Genomic DNA, 23,413 nt, shown 5'->3' on the forward strand with positions numbered 1-23,413 from the left:
TTTTTCAGGCCTCATATTAAAAAAAAAACATTTAGAATGGGGAGAGATAGATGAGAATGTAAATGAGAAAATCTTATGTCACATCTGCATTATTGATAGGACTGGAGGAAAGTTTGCTTTGATTAAAGTAGAATGGTTAAAGAACAACTTTAACAATACAAGTTATTGTTCTCTTCTTGGAAGATAAAATGAAATCTCGATAATTAATAAATTTTCAATGTGAAAATTATTCCTGATAAAAATAAAAAAGACCAGGTGGCATTTTTTGATACACATATTGAATGACAGATAATAACAAATATTTTGGCAAACAACATGACATAACTGATAAAATATGTAAAATGCTCCATCTCTGGAACCAGATCATCGGGTTCACATTTAAATACTGACACTTAAATTAGCCATGGGACTTTGAGTTACCTCACCCTTCTTTGCCAATTTCTCTGCCCATGAAAGGTGGGTAATAATAGTATCTACCTCATAGGGTAGTTACGTATGGGGGAAGTCCCCAAGACCACTCTCAGGCTTGATGATTTGCTAGAAGAACTCCCAAGATTCAGAAAAGCTGTTACACTGATAGTCGTGATTTATTACAGTGAAAAGAAACAGATTACAATCAGCAAAGGGGAAAGGCACATGAGGCAAAGTCCCTCTGCCAACCTCCAGGTGTTCCCTCTCAGTGGAGTCACACGTGGATGTGCTTAGTTCTCCCAAGAACAATGTGTGACAACTCATGTGAAGTGTGGTCAGCCAGGGAAGGAGCTCAACTAAGCTTTGGTCTCTAGAGTTTTAATGGAGGTCAGTCCTGTAGTTTCATTAGGGGTCAATCACATAAGCACGCAGCACCAGCTGACTAACCTCAGCTACTCAGGCTTTAGCCACCCCTTTTGCTCCCAAGCAAAAAACAGGTGTTTACCATCAATGTACCTGGTCAGACTCCGCCAAGGCGCAGGCATACAAAAACTCTTTTATCAGGCAGACTATTCCAAGAGCTCAGAGGTTATCTTCCAGGAACTAGCCAAAGGCCAATCCTGAAGATGGACCTTTCATTGGAATGTGCAGGGTATGAGTAACTCAGGCAACCAAGTAACTCAGGCTATGTCCCATGACGTTGTGATGGTAAGTCCTCAAGTTTGGAATGATGGGCATTATGAACATATTAAAATTTTAGCCAGGTATGCTTTAGCAAGGGAGGTTCCCAGTGAAACACTACATTCTAACATTTTGTCCTTTGTCCTTTACAGAGCTCTGAAGTCAGCAAAGCAATTATAGAAGAGCCAGAGCAATTTGTGGAATACAACAGCAAAGCAGGTATAATGGTGGGTCTCAGTAATTAACATGTAATGTTTATTTAGATTGATAATGAACTCAAAATTATAGCCCCTATCATTAAAAAAATATTTTTACAAAAGTGCCAGCTTGGTGTCTTAGATTTTGTGTAACTGCATGTTATAGTTGGCTGACCATATCCTAAAGAGGAATTGATATCTATGCATATATTAAATTAATTTTGAGGGTTTCAATTAGGCAAGGCCTAGATATAAATATGAAGGAATTTAATAATAATAATAATAATAATTATTATTATTATTATTATTATTAAATCAACACATATTCATTAAAGGCCTGTTACATGGCAAACGCTCATTGTGGGGTAATTGGTGATTTTACAGAACAAAACAGGCATGGTCCATTGCTGCCCTCAAGGAGCTTGTGGAGGTGACATGTAATAAATAAGGAAATATCAATATATGAATGAAAACTGTGGTAAGTGCAATGAAGAGAAATAGCAGAGTTTGTGGGAGAAAGTATTGGGAGACAGGGAGGAATCTATTGTGGACTTGCTAAACAGAGGGTATTTCTCTGGAAAATGACACTTAAACTAAGAGCTGAAGTGTAGGGAAGAGTCCCAGGAAGATGGAATAGCAGTGAATAAACATAATAATTGGTAAGAGGATAAAGTAGCTATACCAAAGTCACAAAGCTAGAGAGAGGAGTAAGAGGAAGCCGGATTGATAATTGGATGAAAATGAGTATGGGAAGTGGCCTAGTCCCATAGGGCCTCAATGGCCTTGGTAAGGGGACTTTGTCCCAGGTCAGCTTGGCTACTTTCTGCCTTTGGCATTTCTATGCAATGCCATTTAGTCTTCTCTCCTGGTTCTCTGGATATAGATGCTTTTAAATCTGCCATCTAACCCTACCTTCCTGCATCTGCCAAAGTACTACGTAAATGTCTTAGGATTGTGGAAAGAGGTCCTCAATATGTTCACTTCTTTGAACACTAGTTCTGTGACATGTTCTGAATAAAATGGTTTGGAGTCAAGAAATTCTGAAATTGCCTGAGTACTATAACACTCTCAGGAGCTGTAACACAGTAGAGGTTTTGAGAACCTATAATAAATAGTAAATAACCAAACAAACATATATGTCTATGTCTATATGTGTGTATACCTTTATTTAATCTGGCATTTCCCAAAGCTATTTTCAGGTTTACACTAGAAAATGTTTTAGAAGTTTCTTTCTTGGAAATATGCATTTTAAGAGGTTCCCTATACTTCTGAGGCTGGCCTGCTTTTAGGTAATTTGACCTATTTAATGGCTATGCACATTAAATGATATTAGAAATTTTATTATAATCTAGATGATTCAAGCTAGAAAAAAAATCTGTCTGCTTCAGTGGTTTAGCTTTTTCAGGCAGAAGATTTTTCTCGACCTGAATTATATGGTTAATTGCTTCAAATCTTCATCATACTTTTCATGTGAAAATATTATGGAGTAAAGTCTTACTAAATAATTTTCAGTATCAGTATTAATAATATTTGTTCTCTCAAATCAGGCAAAAGAAAACCATAAGAGAAATTTTGCATCTCAGCTGCTCTGAATCTTATTCCTTTCCATTGAAAATGCTTATTCTTGTTGGTTTATAAAATTGTCATAATTTTAAAAAGTCTTCAAGTTAGGAAAATGACTTGGGGTAGTGCCTACTGTAGCACCTAAAGAATTATTTGATTTTGTATAAAATGTGGAGATTTTGTATTTATAACAATGAAAATTTCAGTAAGCCAGAATATTAGAGTTAACCTAAACTTATTCCAGAAGAGAGGTTCTCAGCATCTGTCTTGGAAAGCGTATTGACTTTTTTAGATCAATTCAGCATCTTTCAATTCAGTTAACTATTATTAAAACAGTAAGATAAAAACATGAAGAATTCCCTAGGATTTCGTAACTTAGAAACAAAAAGCCTTGTTTCATCCCCAGAAAGACAACAAACAGCTGTCCTTTAATTACTACTTTTGCCATTTGGTTTCAACTAGAGATGTCTCAAATTTAGAATCTAATTAGAAATCTTAATTGAAAATGGCTAAAAAAATAAAAGAAAAAGAAAAAGAAAGAAAAGAAAGAAAAAGACCAACATGGAAACATAAAAGTAGAGATAAAAATAGAAATGGTAATATTTCAGCCAGATTGAATAATCGCCTGTCATTAAATGAGTTGGCCTCTGGGGAACATATTATCTGACATGAAATTGAACTTTACTCTTCCCTCTCTCAGGAGGGATTTCTCAACCAAATGACTAGTCTTTTAATCTTTAGAAATTGTAATTTTTAGGGACTATATTTTGCTCAGTATAGGAACAATGGTTTTATTTATTTAAAAAAAATTTTTTAGGGTTTCTTTATTTTTGAGAGAGAGAAACAGAGCATGAGCTGGGGAGGGGCAGAGAGAGAGGAAGACACAGAATCCAAAGCAGGCTCCCGGCCCTTAGATGTCAGCACAGAGCCTGATGCAGGACTTGAACTCACGGACCACGAGATCATGACCTGAGCTGAAAATGGACACTTAGCCGGCTGAGCCACCCAGGCACCCCCAAACAATGGTTTTAAAGTGTTGAGGCCATGGTTAAATCCCTGTTCCCCAACTCATTTCCTGTCTGAACTTGGGCATATTTTCTAAACATTTTCAATCTCAGTTTACCCATCTTTAAAATGGGATTTTAAATCTCATGCAACATGGTTTCTGTTTTATTTGTCTTTTAACTTCCACACTGACTAGTATATAGTAGCAACTTTAGATACATTAAGTTCTAAAAAGGAAGGAAAGAAAAGAAAGGAGTAATCAGAAACAAAATTAAATTTGAGAATACATAAAAATAATATCTAGCACAGAATATTGCAAATATTAAACATTCAGAAAGTGCTTATTGATTCTGCACCCTGGAGGCGAAGACTCAAAGCAGATTAATCCTTTTCCTCAAACTTTTTTTTTCCTTATAGATATTTTGGATTCTGCTCTTCAGATTATAAACCCCACTTAAAGGCATAGTGACATTATTTCTGAATTACGGCACTTTTCATGCTCTTAGGCATGATAGTTGCTCAATTAATATTTGTTTAATTGAGTGAAACCATGAATTAACAGTGCTAGAAAGTAGATAACCCAGATTGTCCTATTCCCTTGTTGACAAACACTGTATCTAACATCCTATGCCAAAGTGGTTGTCCCTATGAATGATTTCTTTCAGTGATAATATACCCACTTCCTGCTGCTTCTCCATGCAGTCTGCTCCCTTCAGATTAACCAATTTCCTGTTGCTTATGTATATTTTACATTTGTAGCTTTTTGTCTTTGCTTGCATTCTTTCTTTTCAATATTTTCTTTTTTTTTTTTGTCTTTCATTCTTGCTTTCCTCTTCAACCCCTCTTCTCTTCTCCCTCCCTTTTATCTATCCCCACATTTTTGATATACAATCTCTCAATGTCCAATTAAATATCATCTCTTGAAGCAGTTCCAGGTATCTCCTGAGATAATTATTTTAATCCCCCTTTTGTTTGTTTGTTTGCTTGTTGTCAGGCACTGTTCCTTGCTCCCCATCTGTGGAAGGTGACCCTGACTTAGAGCCAGTGAAAACTCAGCTGGATATGTTAATGGCTCTTTCCTCCCATCCTCTACTCCCTCCTGTTTACTTTTACCAAAAACAAACAGAAAAACCAAAAAACAAAACAAAACAAAACAAAAAAACCACCTCACCAAAGGAGTGAACCTCTGGCAGAGTTTACCACGTGCTTCCACAGTGGTGTCTGGGTTACTGGTGAGATAAATTTAGGCCATGAGCACCAGGCAACAGTCACATCAGTTGTCTGAGTCTGATTGGGTTTCTGAATGTGTCCTTAGTTTTGGCTGCCATGTCCTCGAGGTCTGAAGCCTGGCTCTGCACCCAGTGGTTCGAGTACCCTGATTCCCAGGACACCTGCTTGCGACTCATACCCTGTGGCCTTACTTTACTTTGGGTCTCCCTCCCTGATTTATGATTTGGACACACACATGATGCTGAAAATTGCCCCTGCACAGAAGCTACTACTGCTTCTCCATCCCTCATCCCAAACTTAAAGGAGCCCCTATTTATTGATGCCTATTTAGATCAAACTTGAGTTTATCAATTAAGTCTTGGTAATTGGACACTTGGTCTATATAATTTTTTTTAAATATTTATTTATTTAAATGTTTATTTTTGAAGAAGAGAGAGAGAGAGAGAGAGAGAGTGAGGGAGGGCTAGAAAGAGAGGGAGACACAGAATCTGAAACAGGCTCCAGGCTCTGAGCTGTCAGCACAGAGCCCAACGTGGGGCTCAAACTCACAAACCATGAGATCGTGACCTGAGCCAAAGTCAGACACTTAACCAACTGAGCCACCCAGGCACCCCAAATTTTTATCTGTTTTTGAGAGAGAGAGAGACAGAGAGAGAGAGAGACAGAGAGAGAGAGAGACTGAGCCAGGGAGGAACAGAGAAAGGGAAACACAGAATCAGAAGCAGTCTCCAGGCTCTGATCCCAAAGCAGAGCACAGATCCCAAAGCAGAGCTCAAACTTACAAACCGTGAGATCATGACCTGAGCTGAAGTCGGACACTTTAACCGACTGAGCCACACAGACGCTCCACTCTTGGTCCATATAAATCAATATTTTGTTCCCAGTTTCTCTTCTTACTCCTTTACAGAATATGTTCTTTTTCCTTCCTTTCATGATTCTGCATTCCTCTTAATTGAGTTCACATTAATTATTACCAAAGCATTCCACTTGTACCTCTCATAGTTCATCTTCCATTTTTCTAGCCGTTAGTAATTGTAAATATTAATAAAATTAATAATTCTGGTAATATTGATTGACCGCTTGCTATATCTTCTAATTTCTTTTTATTTGTTTTATTTATGTTCAGTATTTTAAAAATCTACACGCAGGAAAATTCATGCTTTTTGGTGTATAGTTCTAGACTTTTTGACAAATGTAAACAGTCATATACACACCACTACAATTAAGATACAGAACACTTACATCACCCCAAAATCTTTTGGCTTTTATCCCTTTATGGTCAACCTCTCCTGCTTACCTCCAACCATTAGAAATCACTGATCTATATTTTATTTCCATAATTTACATTCTCCAGAATTATATAGTATGAAGCCCTTTGAATCTGGCTGTAATGTGCTGAAGATTCATCTAAGTTTTGTGGGTATCAAGGATGTATTGCTTTTTATTGCTGAGTAATATCCCATTTTGTGGATATACTTTAAGGTGATTATCAATTCATCATTTGAAGAGATTTGGGGTGATTTTGAATTTTTAGTTAAAAAAACCATTAAAAACAGGTTTTTATGTGACCATAAATTCCATTTCTCTTGGGGAAAATAAATAGGAGGAAGACTTCTGGGTCATATGGAAGGTCAGTGTTTATAAGAAACTGACAGACCTTTTTTCCTAAGAAGAGATACTATTTTGCATTCCTATGAGCAATGAACTCATGTTGTCTGCAAATAAAGACAACATTAGTTATTTGTTTTCAATCTGTGTGTCTTTTATATCATTTTTAAAGTTTATTTATTTATTTTGAGACAGAGAGAGAAAGAGACAGCATGAGAAGGGGAGAGGCAGAGAGAGGGAGAGAGAGAATCCCTCCACAGAGAATCCCTCTATGCTAATAGCACAGAGCCTGACATGAACCATGAGATCATGGCCTGAGCTGAAACCAAGAGTCGGACACTTAACCGACTAGCCACCCAGACTTGCCTCAATCTGTATGTCTTTTAATTCTTTTCCTTGACTTACTGTATTGGTTAAGATCACCAGTGTGAAAATGAAGAGGAAAGCTAAGAGTGGAAGCCTTACCTTATTCCTGATCCTAGCAGCAAAGTATTGAGTCTGTTATAATCCAGCTGTAATCATACCTGTAGGATTTTTCTAGATGCCCATTATTGAGTTAAAGGACTTCCCTTCTCTTCCTAAATTGCTGACAGGTTTTTTTGTTTTTTTTTTTTTTTTTTAATGGATGGGGGTTTTATTGTATGCATGTTGAATTTCCTCAACTGTTTTTTGGTGGTTTTTTTTTTTTTTTGCATCTTTTGGATTATCAAATGTTTTTTTTCTTAATTTCTTAGTCTTTTGATATAATGAGTTGTATTAATAGATTTTTTAATGTTAAATAGTTTTTCTTTCCTGGAAAAAACCCCTCTGTATGCTGTATGCTTGAGTGAAACTTGGTAGTTTTTATTCAAAGATTGTTCAATTTTATTTGTTACCTTTTTTATCTTCATATTGTTCAGAATAGTTCTTTATTATTATGTTAAGTTTAGTGGTCTATAATGAGCTCTACTCTTCCTTTCCCAATATTGTAATTTATAGCTTCTTTTTATCTTGGTCTATCTAACTGGAGTTTATCAATTTTATTTATCTTTTCAAATAAACAGCTTTTGGTTTCATTGATTTTTCTCAATTGTTTTAATTTTCAATCACATTGATTTTTGCTTTTGTTTTTATTATTCTCTTCCTTCTGCTTGCTTTGAGTTTAATGTACCCTTTCTAGTTTCCTAAAATGGTAGTTTAGATCTTAGATGTAAGACTTTTCTAGTATTAGTGTTCTAAATTTCTGTCAGTACCACTTTAGTTGCATCCCACAAATTTTGATATTATTTTTATTTTCATAATTCAAATGATTTCCTAATTACCTTAGTAACTTTCTCTTTGGCATAGTGGTTGTATAGAAGTGTGTTGCCTAATTCTCAAACATTTGAATTTCCCAGATATTTTTGTGTTATTGGATTTTGGCCTAATACCATTATGTTCTAAATATATATTATTTCAATTAAAAAAGAAGAGTCCCAGTTTTATGGCCCATGTCAAAAAATAGGGACTACCTTCAGGTCAAAAGCACAAGGAAAATAGGGAAAGAAAAATTCACCCTTATGTGTATGTTTCTCCATGTTTAGCTCCTTGTCAAAATTTTCCTGCTGTTGTTTATTTTTTTAAATCATCAGGTAGCTCACTTTTTGTGTTTACTTCCAATCAGTGGAGACACAGTGTTTTGTTACATTGGTCCATCTTTGCTAAAAATGAAATACCTAAAAACTTTGCATATATTTGTTTAATTCTCTCTACAATTAATCAGGCAGGCATTGCCATTTTGCCAATTTATGTTGAGGAAACTAGGATAGTACAGTTAAGTAAACTGCCCAAGGTCCCAGCATAATTGGCAGAGCCTTGGCAGTCTGGATCCATCATAGGTTTCTTAACCACATTCCTATATAACTTCTCTCATGACAAATTACTGTAATAAGAAGTGCCATGTGAGAGAATTCCAATGTGTTTACCAGACTAACATAGAGTTAAATTATAAAAAAAGACTCCAGAAACACAACAAGAAATAGCCAAACAAAGACACATTTATTAACTTTTCTGACAAAGGATCAGGGAGTGAAGAAATTCTCAGAATATTTTGCTAAGAGGAAAAGCGTCAGGGAATGTTAAGTGCTAAAATGTGTTTGCATTGGAGGCAGGGAGGTGTGGAAATGGGGCAAGGGGATAGAAGCAGGAATGAGAGAAAGGTGTGGAGGTGGGTATTATGTTGGTTGTTCTGTTTAAGGACTGAAACTAGTACTTTCTCAAGGATGGGATATAAAAGGGAACATTTCTATTTACACATTGCATCCCATATAGTAGATGCTCAAGAAATACATGTCATATGGATTTATGACTATGGTATTTCCTTTCCTTACTTCTCCTTACCTATGGGACAAGAGCAATCTTAAAAGTTGGAGGACTTCAGCCAAGATTGAGAAGATGGGAAAGGAAGAAGGAAAGTCTACGGATGTTGTTTTATTCAGTGTTCTGGCATAAATTAATGGCATGCATTTCACATAAAGTTTGAACTGGAATATCATATTGTCTCAGTGGAAATCCTTAATATATTCTAGCTGATCACAGAAGATTAACCCATACTACTAAGGGGACTTGTCAAATCACTCCATGATTTTCTTCATTTCCAGAAGATGCACTAGAGAAATGCTAGATGAGTTTGCAGGTAGAACAATGGCTTGAACCTCACTGCTCAGCCTCATTCTTTTTATAGGTCTTCTGTCTGATTCAAGTTTAGCAGTTGAATTCTTTCTTCTTTTTTTTTTTTTATCACCTATTGCTTGCTCTTACTTTTATTGTAGTACAGTTTTATTGAGTAAAGATTTTAAGGTGGAATGTGTGATTTTGTACCTATTGGAGAGTAAAGGACCTGCTTGTAGTAAAAGAATTAAGACTCATTATCTGTATGCAGTAGGCAGTATGGATAAGAAAACTTAGTTATGCCGTATTATATTCTTTGTAGATAACCTCAGGCACTCTATGAACTTCTCTGGAGAGCTAAAGTGAAATTATAATAATCACATCTATACATTTATTCTTGCCTGTTATAATAAAAAGCAGAAGATAAAATTTTAATTAAATTCATTATCTGTCTTTCTTTGAAATTTCAAATTTCAAAAGAAAATAAGCAATTAATCATCAGAAACTATAGATAATTTAGTCAATACTAATTGGAACTTGAAATGTATCATCACAAGGAATTCAGTCAGTTCTGTGCATTAATAACTTCTGATGTCTACATTAGAAATGTCCTACGGTTATAATCAAAGTTTCAGTTTTAGTTTTGCTTGAGCACTTGGTATTTAACTGGCCTTGGGTGTTTGTGTGTGACAGTGTTCATAAGGATTTGAGACATTTGATGTTGCTGAGACAGCACTTCCTCGAGTCTTCTTTAGTACATGTGGAAAAAAAAAAAGAAAAGAATCAACCTCCAGCCAAATTAAAATTCTTTCTGAACACCTCTGCTTCTTAAGATAGGCTTGAGATGGGCTGCTAGGAGTCATTATATTTGAAATATGAAGTTTGCTGAATAAAAGTATCAGGGGAAAAAACCTGTCATCTTAAGTGCAGACAATAAACTCCTATCCTTTATTTGGTCTTCCAGATGACAGAGAAGGACATTAAAAAATACCCAAGCATCTAGTGAACTGTTACATAACTCTGTTGTGTTATTTCTTTAAATCTTTGCTGGGTGCTAGCAATTTTTTTTAAGTGCCTTTGGGGCTTGAGACCAGGTTTTACAAGTTTTTGTCAAGTAGGCAGAATCAAGGTGTCACATGATGTGTTTATAGAAGAAAAAATTTTCATGACATTTCTGTCTTTTTGGGAATATCCAATGAAAATTCCTGTTCTTTGAGTAATAGGTGGGAAGCAAACACGAGTGTCACACGCTGAAGAGAAGGGTAAAAAGCTTACCTCAGAACAAAAGACCTTCTCTCTAGTTCCAGCATGGCTACTAGCCAGCTGTGCACATGGAGCTCTCCCACCTCATTTCTAGGCCTCAGTGTTCCCATCACTTAAATGAGACAACTGCTTGTTTCTTTAAGTCTTTTCAACTCTATATTGTTAGAACATTTTATTATAGCATTTTTTAAATTATTATTTTGTTTTAGAGAGTGAGTGTGTGGGGATAGGGGAGAGGGGCAGAGGAAAGAGAGAGAAAGAGAGAGAGAATACTTTAAGCATGTTCCATACTCAGCATGGAGCCCAACTTGGGACTTGATCCCATGATCCTGGGATCCTGACCTGAGCTGAAATCAAGAGTCGGGCACTCAACTGACTGAACCACCCAGGTACCCCTTATTATATTATTTTAATGAGGGATTATGGGTAGACATCTGTAACCAACCTGTCACAAAGAGATGATTCAGATTAAATCGAGCATTTTCTCATATCTTCACTTTGTAGTTCTTCAGGATGCTTTCATTTTTATGACAGACACGGAGCAAAAACTAGCAAATCAGATGGCCTACTGACCATATTCCTAAAGTTGGTCCAAGTGCTCCTCTCAGGATGTCAGGTCACTGTTAAAACTATGTAAATTATGGTTCAGATCTGGCCTAGTGCTGGCACAAAGACTACAGAGTTCTCAGGATTAAAGGGCCTTGTCACAGGGATTGACAGAGCCTCTTTTACTTTATACACAGTGGAGATCAACATTGTTCTTATCCTAATTTGAGACTAACGAGCAGTAGACTGACCTTTGATTTACAATGAACCAAAGATACAATCCCTCTGCTTGCTGAACTGAGTTCTTTGCTCTGAGTTGTTGCTCTGTGCTCTTTGTGAACATCAAGATTTTGCTAGTTTCAGTGAATATTCAGTTAATACTCATTGTAATTTGGGACTATTTCTTGACTGAGATTGCAATCTCCTGAAGGCAGTCCTATGATTCAAAGAAGCAAAAGGAGGAAATTTTCCCCCTTTGTTAAGTATCCAGAATGGTGGGTCTGTAGAATTGGATATGTTCAATCATCAGATTCTATTTTTAAACTTCAATTATTTAGAATTTTTGCTATTGATTCTTTTTCATGGTTGTTTGTCCACTGAAAGTATATTCTCATCAGGACCCAGTAGAAGTGATAGGGATGAGTATGTCTCAAGAAGACGGAATGTTATAAATAGAAGTATAAAAATATCTACCATGATGGGTTTTTTTTTGTTTGTTTGTTTGGTTGGTTTTTTCTCTTTCCTGGGGGTTTTGGTGCTTAGGCTTTAAATGCTATGTTGATATGCTATAGGTTTCCCAGAGCTTTCTATTTTTAGGAAGGAAAATAATATAAATAAATAGATAAATAAAATAAATGTTTCCTAGCCCTTCTTCCTTTCTCCCTACCTATCTGCCCTAGTATATATTTTAAGAGATGATAAACATTTGAAGATTTTTGTATGGTAAAGCTGAAAAGCGATAGCAGGTAGAATACAGAGAAGAATTGGAAACTCACATTAACTTCCTTGTCTCTCCAGTTACTAGGTGGAACAAATTACTTTTTAACCTTCAGTTTTTCACCTGTAAAGCTGGAGTTACATCTTAAATTTGTTATAAAGATTAATGTTATGCATATGATGTGATAATACAGAACATGGCACATGGCACATAATATTCAGAAAAGTCACATAAGTACTCAGAAAATTGTGGTTGCTTTTGGATAAAATGAATTTCAAAAGCAGTAGTGGAGAGACTCCGTGAAGTGGATATTAGTAGAACCTCCTTTGGTTTGGTATTTACAAGGAGGAAAAGGAAGAGTACCATGCCGGTCACTTATATTTTATTACACCCTTTCCCCTCCTTCCTGTTTCCATATGTCACTATAGTTTGAACCACTGTGTATTCTAAAACCCCAGTCCAGATGTGTTCAGTAAGTTGCTGGACTCTAGATGATCCTGATTTTTATGACATCAAGACACTAGTTCTTATTATGAGCTGCCATATACATGTCCTGGCTAACCTCCAACATTCTCCAAAGTGTGGCATACAGTGACCTGGGTCTGTTTAGCCAAGTATTCAATAGAGGTGTGTTGGGCCTGACCCTGCCAAGAGTCAGGCAGCACAGCTAAGTCTGGAGAATACAAAAGTAAAAGGAAGAAAGAATGAGGAAAGAATCACATCTGGGTTAGGGTTAGTCACTGGAAAAAGTTCAATACAAAGAGGCCAACAAATAGATGAGTAAAAAGGAGGTGGGTGTCAAGGGCCTCAGACAGACAACCCAGATTATAAAATTCTGGGTAGAAATGAGAGTACTATATGTAGGTCATAAGTCAGTGGCTAGAGAGACTGAAGCCCAGGCCAGGATCCATAACAGCTCTTGGCATCTGTCTAGAAAGTCTGATTAAGTGACATGGGCCTTTAGCCCATATTGGCTTTTTATTTGGCAGAATTCCGTATTCACTTCTCCCAGTTTATGGGAATGGAATCTGGGCTTCTATTCTTAAAATGGTGCTTCTCATGCTTGAATGTAGGTAGAAATGCTCTATGCCATGATGCAGTTTCTAATTAGAAGATCTGGGGTCTGGCTCAAGGTTTTGCATTTCTAACAGGCTTCCAGGCAACTCATACTGCTGGTCTAGGGATAGTGTTTTGAGTGGCAAAGCCTTAAAAGACTGTTGCTGTTTGGTCTTGCTAAATCCATGGGTCTTCTGTCTGTCTCATGTCAGTGCTGCTTCCTTGTGTTAAAGCCTGGAAGCTGGGCTTTTGATCAATCTGGAGCCTTGACAACTCTCATCCTTATTCTTCTTGTGACAAAGGGGCTCACATTGAATTTAATATTGGTAGCAAAACCATACTGACAATTTAAAGAATTCAATGGTCTCCTGACACAGTTGGTTTCTTGGGCAGAAATGTTGCCCTAGAATCTTAATTCATTGCTCTGTCAGGACTTATGCTCTGCCTGGTCAGGGGCCTCATGAGAGGCAAGGAAGGTCTTGACCTTAAATACATGCCTGATTTTTTTTTTTCAGGTAAAATATCAAATTTGCCAATTTATGCCATTTTCCTCAAAAAGAATCTTTTTCCTGAAACTTTTTTTTAATTCTTCTATTACTTTCCAGTGATATAAATAAGAATAAATCCCTGTTACTGAGAATAGGGGCCTAGTTGCAGAACTTTGAATATAATTATCCTATGAAGATGGTAGCTTTCAAAGTACCCTGACATTTGCCATGAGGAAAAAGAAACAGAGAAGGCAGAGGTAAATAATATTCCTGGTTTTATGTCTTCTTGACATTATATAGCATTTGGCTGATCCTTACAAGCCCTGTCCATTCATATTCCCTCTTGTAAATTGCAGGGTTTTAGACGGTTTTCAAGTGATTTGGCATTGTGAATTATATCTGGTTTATCAGAATGTCCTGGTGTTAGAAGTTTCAGGATACTGACATGAAGTGAACAAGTTTAGTGGGTTGGCTACTGAAGGACTATACAATCACCATAATAGAGACTTGCTATTCTGTTTATTTTTGAAATGGATAGGAATTAATCATTTATTCAACATCTATATCAAAGCACTGTTTGGAAAGCTGAACAAAAGCCACAGGTACATAGTGTCAGTGAGCCTCCAACACTCCCTGCCCGGACCTCAGCCTGAACAGGCTAGGGAATATCTTTAACCAGAGGTATGCCCTTCTGGTTAGAATCCGGGCACAGCCCATCATATGATGCCTCATATTCCTGTCATCCTGGGATAGCACCTAAACCACAAGCACCCCCTGTCCTGTATCCTTGCCCCTTGTGTCATCCTCATTTTGCTATGGGCAAATGACTCAATCTTCCCCTGATCTTCTCACTTTTAAAAATGTTATATAATGTCCTTAGGGTCTTCTATTCCTATAGAAAACAGTTTCTTTAGCCTTCTACCTCTTCAGAAAATGTTTTCTGTGTCTTTTTGTCTTAATGGAAACTTGGTTTCTGGGGTTTTCTGCTTCCTAGTTGCCTACTCTAATACAGACAGGCCACAAACCACAGGGACTGAAGGCTGGGCTACTATTTTCCTAGTAGTCGCAAGAGTCCCCTTAAGCTGTTAGGACCTCATGTAAGATTGCTGATGTCTGGCTATACCACTCCTCCACCCCTATTTGTCATGTTCATCGGTGAAACTTCTGCTTTCTTCAGACCTTTCTATGAGAACACGTCCTGCCTGTTATCCTCCTGGGAGATTTCAGTTTCCATGGGAATAACCCATTGAACATCCTTGATGCACAGTGTCTTTTTCTTACTAGCCCTAGTGACCAATAATACCATGCCATTTCAGCCATCTACTTATACCCATGGCAATACCTTGGACTTCTCATTACTCAGAGCTGAATTATTCTCTCATCTGCCAATATGTTACATCTTTCCCCTTTAATGAGTTCCCAATACAACCTAAAAAAGATGTTTGGTGATATTTGTATTATTACAGTCTTAGCTTCACTATTCTCTCACTTCATCAGGAGGCAAAACCCCTACACTGTCAGTGAAACTATCCTTCTCCACAAGACTGCTGAGCACTGTTGGAGAAAGCCACACACATATATCTATAAATCTGTGGTCTCCAGGCCCAGCTGGCCCCATAAAACTGCCTCCACTTGTTCCCTCATCTGGTACTCTTAAAGGCTAGCTCAGAACTCCACTTTTCTTCTCCAGCCTCCTACCCAGCTTCTTCCCCATTTTCTCTCAACACATGACTTTGCCTTTTTAGTTAAATAAATGTATAATGAGTGTTTAGGATGTACCAAAGGTATAATGAAAAATATAGAGACATTTTGTACTTAGTGTAATAAACAAAACCTTCCCTGTGCATTTGAAGTTTTTTGTGTTCCCCTTCCTGATCACATCCCTCACACTTGTTCCCCAAATATCATAATTATTCTGATTTAAGTGTTTATCATGCATTTCTCTGTGGTTGGACTTCATATGTATGTACACCTACGCAATATAGAACTAGAGTACTATTTTACGTGTTGTTAAATTTTCTGTAAGTGCCATCATATCCCTCCCTCTGTCTTCCTGTCCCTCCTCACTCTTTCTCCTCTGTACTTTATGAAGTTAATCAATGTTGATATATGAAGATTCATTTTATATAGAATGAATAGGCTACAATATATTTGTCTACTTTCTTAGTGACAGGCCTTTAGCCTGTTTCAATATTTTTTTATTGAAGCTGATTTATTATGAACATTCCTTCCATTACCTTCTGGTATGCATTTTCAATAATTTTTCTAAAATAGAAGCTTATAAGTAGAATTGATTTTCAGTTTAAATCATGGATTTGAGAACTTGTATTCTAAATATAAGCATTTAATAATATAACTTTCCCTTTAAGCACATTTTTATATGTAGCATAGTGATTTTATTCTGATTTAAATGTACAAACACACACATTTTTATTTTAGTTTATTAAGGTTTGTTTTATAACCAAGAATATAATCTTAGTAAGCATTCCATGTGTACTTTGAAACAAAATATGTATTCTGTTGTTGGATGAAGTCTAATAAATACCAATGAGGTAAAGTTGTTAGTAGTGTTATTTAAGTATTCTGTATCCTCTCTGATGTTTTATCTACTTGTTTGATCTGTTGTAGAGAGTGGAATGTTGAGGTCTCTAAGTATATCACTGTGGATTTGTCTGTTTCTTTTCAGTTCTTTAAGTTTTTGCTTCATGTATTATAAAGCTCTATTGTTAGGCCCATTTACTTTCAGGATAGTTACATTTTCTTGGTGAATTACAATTTTATCCTTATATAATACCAATGTGTGTTATATGAAATCTATTTTATCTGATATCAATAGTCACTGCAATTTTCCTTTGATTAGTGTTTCCATGATATAATTGTTTCAGTCTTTTCAGTCTTTTTACTTTTAACTTAACTATGTCATTATATTTCATTATAACTATGAAGCATATAGTCAGGTCTTTCAAGCTGATAATCTTCTCTGTCTTTTAATTGGTGTGTGTGTGTGTGTGTGTGTGTGTGTGTGTAGCTTGCATTTAATGTGATTATTGACATGGTTGGATTAAAAACATTTTGCTACTTGTCTTCTATATATTCCATCTGTCTTGTTCTTTTCCTCTGCTTTAAAATTTATTTTGTATGTTTTGTTATTCCATTTTACCTTCACTATTGGGTTATTATTTATACTTATTTTTAAAAGTTATTAGTAATTACTCCCCAGATTGTCATAAACATTTTAATTACAATCTACCTTCAAGTATTTTAGTGATATAATTGTATACTATACTTTTAGCGTAAGAACTAGACAACAATAACTCCCCATTCATCCCTGTCACCCTTCTTGCTATTGATGTTATATGTTACACTTTTATATATGCTATCAGTATATAATACATCACTACTATTTTTACTTTAGGCCAGTGGTTGGTAAACTCTGGCCTTCAGGCCAAATCCTGAATATTAATTAGTTTTACAAATAGAATATTATTGTAACACAACCATGCCTATTTGTTTATGTATTGCCAATGGTTGCTTTTACACTGCCACAGCAGAGTTGAATGGTTGTGACAGAAACCGTATAGTCCAAAAAGCCTAAAATATTTACTATCTGTCTTTAATAGAAGTGTGCCAAACCCTGCCTTAGGCAATTATCTTTTATAGTCACTAAAAACAAGAAAAGATTAAATTAATATTTACTTTCTTTTATATCGCTTATAGCATTCTCCATTTCTTTTGTGGATTCAAGTATCTCTCTGTTATGTCATACTTGAAAAACTTCCTTTAATATTTCTTGCAGTGCAAATCTGCTGATAATGAATTTGTCAGTTTTTATTTGTCTGGATAAAAGTCTTTGTGTCTCTTAATTTTTACAAGTTATTTCTACTTTGTATAAAATCCTGGGTTGATGTTTTTCTTATTTCAGTGCTTTAAAGATGTCACTTACATACTTTTAAACAAGAAGTCCAAAATATTTTCTTACTTTTGTTACTCTATATGTAATTTGCTTTTTTTTTTTTTTTTTTTTTTTTGCTTTGGTCACCTTAAATTTTTTCTCCTTATCTTCGTTTTTCAAAAGCCTGACTGTGATATACATAGAAGTTTATTGTTTGTTTGATTTGCTTGTTTGTTTATGGGTATATTTGTGTACATGTCATTTCTCTGGTGTTTTCTGAGCTTCTTGGATTGGTGTTTTGAAATTTAATATTTTTGGAAAATCTTAGGCCATTATCTCTTCAAATATCTATTCTGTCTTTTTATTTTTTCTGAGATTCAAATAACACATATATTTAATTTGGTATTGTGTCACAGCTTTTGAATGCTCTCATATGCATTTTTATTTTTCTTTGTGTCTTTTTTTTCTTTTTTTCTTTGTGTTTCAGTTTGGGTAATTTCTATTAGCTTATCTTCAAGTTCACTGATTACTTCATTGATGGTATCATAACTATTAATGATCTTGTCAAAGGCATTCTTCCTCTCTTACTGTGTTTTACATTCCTAGGATTTGTATTTGGTCATTTCCAATAGTTTCTATCTCTGCTAAAAATCTCCATCTGGTCATGCAAGTCATCCACATTTTCCATTAGAGTCTTAAGTATATTCTGTTTCTAACAGGTCCAACATTTGGGTCTTATATTAACCTGGTTCTCTTAACTGCTTTTTTCCCCTCTTTTCTCTTGACTGTTCATCTTAGTCTTCATCTTCCTTGTGTAGTGTGTAGGATAGTAAAATATAAAAAAAATAGTACCTATGCCTCGGAGTGGGCCTTCCTCTTTTCCTACTACACCTTTAAATTGAGTCAATCTAGTCAGTAACAGATCTGGGTTTGAGTTTTGTTGTTACTATGGCTGCCTTGAGTGCATCACCAGTTTCAAATAACTCTAACATTCCTTTCTACTCATAGTGGGGTTTGGGTGTCTGGAGACTGTTCTCTACTCTCCACTTAAGGCTTTTTTGGGGAGCTTCTACCAAAGAGAGGTTTAGTGTTCATGTTTTTATGCCTCCTCCAGTGGTAGGCTGCTGTTAGTAGTTTCCTACTGTTTACTGGACTGGTAGGAGTAGAGACATTTTCTGTTGTCCTATTTTTAACCTCGATCTTAGGCAAAATCTATATTCTTGGGTCTTGAGGATGAGGCTTTTCAGTGGTCCTGTCTTTCTCTTAGCAATAGAGGATCAGAGAATCTCTAATGATCTGATCCCAGGAAACTTCTCTGTACCTCTCTTATTTCTATCTTCTAGTTGCAATGAGTCTCCATCTATGCCCTGAAGGCAATAGAGTCTGCAGTTTTTGTTCTATAGGGAAGAGGATCCAAGTGGTGTGTCTTTAGTGATGGCTACTCCCCTCCCATAGAGTTGAATCACCAAAGGACACTTTCTCCAGATTCCCAGTTTCTTCCCAATCTTCCTCATGAGCCTCTGTGAGGATGAAGAAAAGTCTGTTAGCGAATGCAGCCTACTTTTGAGCTTATGGCTTTCAGTAGCTCTGTACTTTCATATTAGTCCCCTTTGACCTTCAGTAAGTCATTGAATATTTTTGGCTGAATTATTATTACCAGCTTATATGAGGCCTGACATCTCTTCCTTCCGTGGAGGGAAGCTCTTTTCCATGAAGGCATTTGCCTTTTCTTAGATTTCAGGCTAGTTGGTTCCTCTGAGACTTCTGTTCTCAGATTAGTTAAAGAAATGTTTATGGTTTGATATATTCAGCATTTTCTTGAGTTTATAGTGGGAGTAATAGTCTTTGCATTTTTGTATATCCTAAACTGGAGCTGAAATTTCTGTTACAAATGTATTTCTAGTGTATAATTTGTTACCTCAGTTTTTGTGGTATCTTGTACTTACAGAATTTTTTTTATTTTAGTGTAGTCAAATTTATTAATATTTCCTTTATGTACTGTGCTTTTGAAGTCAGGCTGATAAATCTTTTATACTCCATTGTTCTTAAATATACTTTTTTCTTGAATGGATAAAAATAAGGCCATTGGGCAGAATCTCCTCAAGTTTCTGTTAATGCTTTTCAGATCATACCTCATTTTCTCTTCACCCCCAACTTCCTCCCATTATAGCAGATTATATCATCTAGATTTTTTTTCTTGCCCCAACAATATCTTTTTCTCCCTAATCTTCAATTTAAGATTGAAAATTTAATTGAAAATAAAAAAAGTATTTTCCTTCCTTTGTTTCTGAAGGACAACTTCACCAGGTAGAGAATTCTTGGTTAACAATTATTTCCTTTCAAAATTTTGAATATATCATCACATTCTCTCCTGGCCTGAAAAATTTCTGTTGAGAAATCTGCTCATAGTCTTTAGGGGTTCCCTTGTATGTAACTTCTCTCTTTTCTCTTGCTGCTCTTAAAATTCTTCCATTATTTTTCACTTCTGACTATTTAAATATATAGTCAGTATCTCAATGTAGCCCTATTTAAATTCAGCTCTTTAGGATCTTTTGGGCCTCATGGATCTGTGTGTCCATTTATCTCTCCAGGTTCAGGGATTTTTTTTTCAACCCTTGCTACTTTAAATATACTTTCTGTCCGTTTTTCTTTCTCTTTTCTTTCTGGCATTCTCATAATGCAAATATTGTTTCTTTTCATTTTGTATTATAATTTCTGCAAGCTTTCTTCACCCTTTTTCATTCTTTTTTTTTTCTTTTTCCTCCTCTGACTCGGTAATTTTCAATGTCTTATTGTTCAGGTGAGTGATTCCCCACCCCCCAATGGTGAAGTCTTCTTTTAAAACTCTCTACTGAGTTCTTCAGTTCAGTTATTATATTTTTCAACTCTAGATTTCTATTTTATTGCTTTTTGATCATTTCTATTTCCTTATCAAAGTTCTTGTTTTGTTCATGCATTGTTTTCCTAATTTTATTTAGTTATATGTCTGTTTTCTTGTAATTCACTAAACTTCCTTAGATAATTCTGAATTCTTTGACAGCTCACAGATCTCCATATATTTAGTGTCAGTTATTAGAACTTTATTAATTTCCTTTGGTGTCATATTTGCCTGATGTGTGTGTGTGTGTGTGTGTGTGTGTGTATCCTTGTGTCCTTATTAATTCTACCTGTTTGAGTAATGGCCTCCTTTTCTAGACTTTACAAGTTTTCTTTGGTAGAGACAGCCCTTCAATAGGCAGCTAAGTTTGGGTTTCTGGGTGTGTATCTGATAATGTCCTTGAGCAGGTGGGGCCTGTCACTATGGTCTATTTTTGAGCAAGGCTGATGTTCCAGGTCTAAAGGGATGGCAGGGAGTGGGAGTTGTGCCACTGGCTGAGAACAGTTAAACAGTTTTATGGCCCTGGTTCCCTACCCTAGTGAAGCTATAGGATGGGCTCTATTATTGCCCAGATTCTCTGATAAGGCTTACTAGATGATCAGGACTGGGTACAGTATTTGGTAGTAGACAGAGCTATGAATCAATTTCCCTGTCCTTGCAGAGCAGTAGGATGGGACTCAGGACCTGTACAGTTTGTTATTTGGTGACTTTAATCAAACCAGAGTGTGCACCGAATTCCCTGGTTGGGTGAGGTAACTGGTTTTGCTCTGCAGATGTGGGGAGCCACAGGCTGTGCTCTCTGTTCAAATGCCAATGCCACGAATGTAGGGCTGTTGAATAGGCTATGCAGCTTTCTATATGTTCTGGTTAGGTTCCTTGGTTGGGCAGGATGAAAGTTGTATTCAGGGATGAGGAGGTTACAAATTAGATTCTCTGCCCTGGAGCAGTGGGAGAAGCTGCTCTAAAGCCATAAAGCTTTTTGTTTGTTGTATTAACTCAAGACAACCTCCACTCTAAGTTTCCTGATTAAACATGGCCACTAGATTTGCCTGCCCACCTCTCAGCTTCCTGGGGTTGCCAGCCCATCAGGTGAGATGGAACTGGAAAACACTCTCCTCAGTATATCTCAGCTCCCTTGCCTAGGCAGTAGGGGGAGGGACTTTCAGTTTCCCAAACAGGCTTTCTGGTGGAGAAGAACTGGAGCTACCCTCAGCCTTGTCTATGAATTAATCCTCTTGTTTCTGTGCAGCACTGGAACACTCCACATGTGGTACTGGCTTTGTTCTGGGGGTGATCTCTGTCTGCCTCTGAGCTGAGTACCACAAGTCTTCAAAGCTCCCAGGAGTTGTCATCAGAAGACACTCTTAGCTCCCTTGCCTTGGCAGAAGGAGAGGGCGCCACTGCAGGCTAGCTTCAATTTCTCAAACAGGCTCTCTGGTTGGAAAGGGGTGGGAGCTACTCAGCCTGGTAAAGTCATCTTCTAACTTAATGACCTTGTTTACTTGAGAAACATCCAGTAAGTAGAGTGATGACATTGTTCCCTCAGTTGTTCTTCTCTGCTGCTCCTCCTATCACTGTCAGTGCTTTTACCAGCTAATTTCTCTTCTTGCTCCCCTGAATGGTTTTGTGCCTTGCAGTTCAGTCTTTAGTCATCCTTTTTTTTCACTACATGTACTTGGTTTCAATGACTTCATTTGACTGACTTCAACCATTAGCCAATGATTTACAAAAAAATACTTTTCCAGCCTTAGTATCTCTCCTGAAATCTAGACCCATGTGTTTAACTGTTTCTGAATATTTGAAGACATTTCAAAAACAACATGGTTAGAACTAAACTCATCATCCTTGACTAAAATCACTCTTTCTTTATATTCCAGATAGTTTAGTGGTCCATATTTACTGACTTTCACCTGAAATTCCTGACTTCCATTATCTCAATTCTAAATTGTAGCTAATTCCATCATTAAGTCTAGGTAACTGCATTTAATAAATGGCCCTTTATCCCATTTAATAACTTGTTTTGGAATCCAGATTCTCTTCTCTAGTCATCTGCTTCTGTTTTGACTTAGATCCTCTTTATTATTTTATTTTCCTTGAATATTAAAATAACCTCTAAACAAGTTAGTTTCCTTATTAAGTTGTCAACTTCTAGTATGTTCTCTACTTTGACACCCAGTAAACTTTCTAAAAATCAAATATAGTTATGTCCCTCTCTTACAATAGGTACATTTAATGTCACTTCTTTCTGCTCTGAGAATTAGGTTTAGTATCTCTAGCTGACTTTTTAAAATATATTTGTGGTATGTAAAAATTTAAATCTATTCTTGTGCATGGTCTCCAAACCAAAAAAATTTCCAATAGACACAGAAAAGGAACTACTATATTTAACCATAACCATAGGTAAATGCTGTATTTACCAGCTAGAAAATGTAGTGGTTTTCTAGAGCTTTTCTATTAACATAAGTGATTCCTTCTGAGGCATATGCCTTGTTAATAGGTATCAAATCTGAAATTTCTCCTCAAATGAAACAAGATAGAATAAAAATGAATAGAGTCATAAGAGGTTGTTATATGATCTTTGTCTTATGTATTTGACTTTATTCTCTTGAAATTGAATTTATTTTTAAGTTTTGAATGGGTGATATGCCTAAAATGGGACCATATTTAGTAATGTTTATAGGCCTCTTCAGTCTTCTCCACTCACCCAAAGGTACACATTCACTCACACTCAGAGTTGACATTTATTTTATTAATTATTCACTGTGCCGAGTTGTTAGTTTGTTAGGATTTATCCATATTGCTTATTTAGGCCTCCTCTTTAATTTTTACGACAGCTGATCAAGATTAGAGGTTGAGTTTTTGGTGAAGAAGTACAGTTAAGTTGACAAAGTTCTTGTACCCAAGTCCCACATGCATGGTAGTCTTCCACAGATATGACCCCACTCATGCTAATGAAATTGTCATAGGTTCATGATAGAATGTGGTCCAATGAATATGTCTGTCCTTATCAGAAGACACATCTAAATTTAA

At 36.2% G+C, this 23,413-nt stretch overlaps 1 protein-coding gene across 7 annotated transcripts in view; it reads left to right on the forward strand.

The window, feature by feature from the left end:
- INPP4B (inositol polyphosphate-4-phosphatase type II B) overlaps positions 1–23,413 on the forward strand; it is a 761,046-nt gene that overhangs the window by 368,982 nt on the left and 368,651 nt on the right. For 5 of the 7 annotated variants that reach the window (XM_027066653.2, XM_027066662.2, XM_053216924.1 and 2 more), the window contains exon 3: positions 1,245–1,311. The gene's annotated coding sequence lies outside the window, so the exon portion shown is untranslated. Of the gene's footprint in view, positions 1–1,244; positions 1,312–1,673; positions 1,768–23,413 lie in introns of all 7 variants that reach the window. The other 2 variants (XM_027066639.2, XM_053216922.1) reach the window with 2 other exon arrangements.

Source organism: Acinonyx jubatus, chromosome B1 (genome assembly GCF_027475565.1).
Source record: "Acinonyx jubatus isolate Ajub_Pintada_27869175 chromosome B1, VMU_Ajub_asm_v1.0, whole genome shotgun sequence".
Lineage (NCBI taxonomy): Eukaryota > Metazoa > Chordata > Mammalia > Carnivora > Felidae > Acinonyx > Acinonyx jubatus.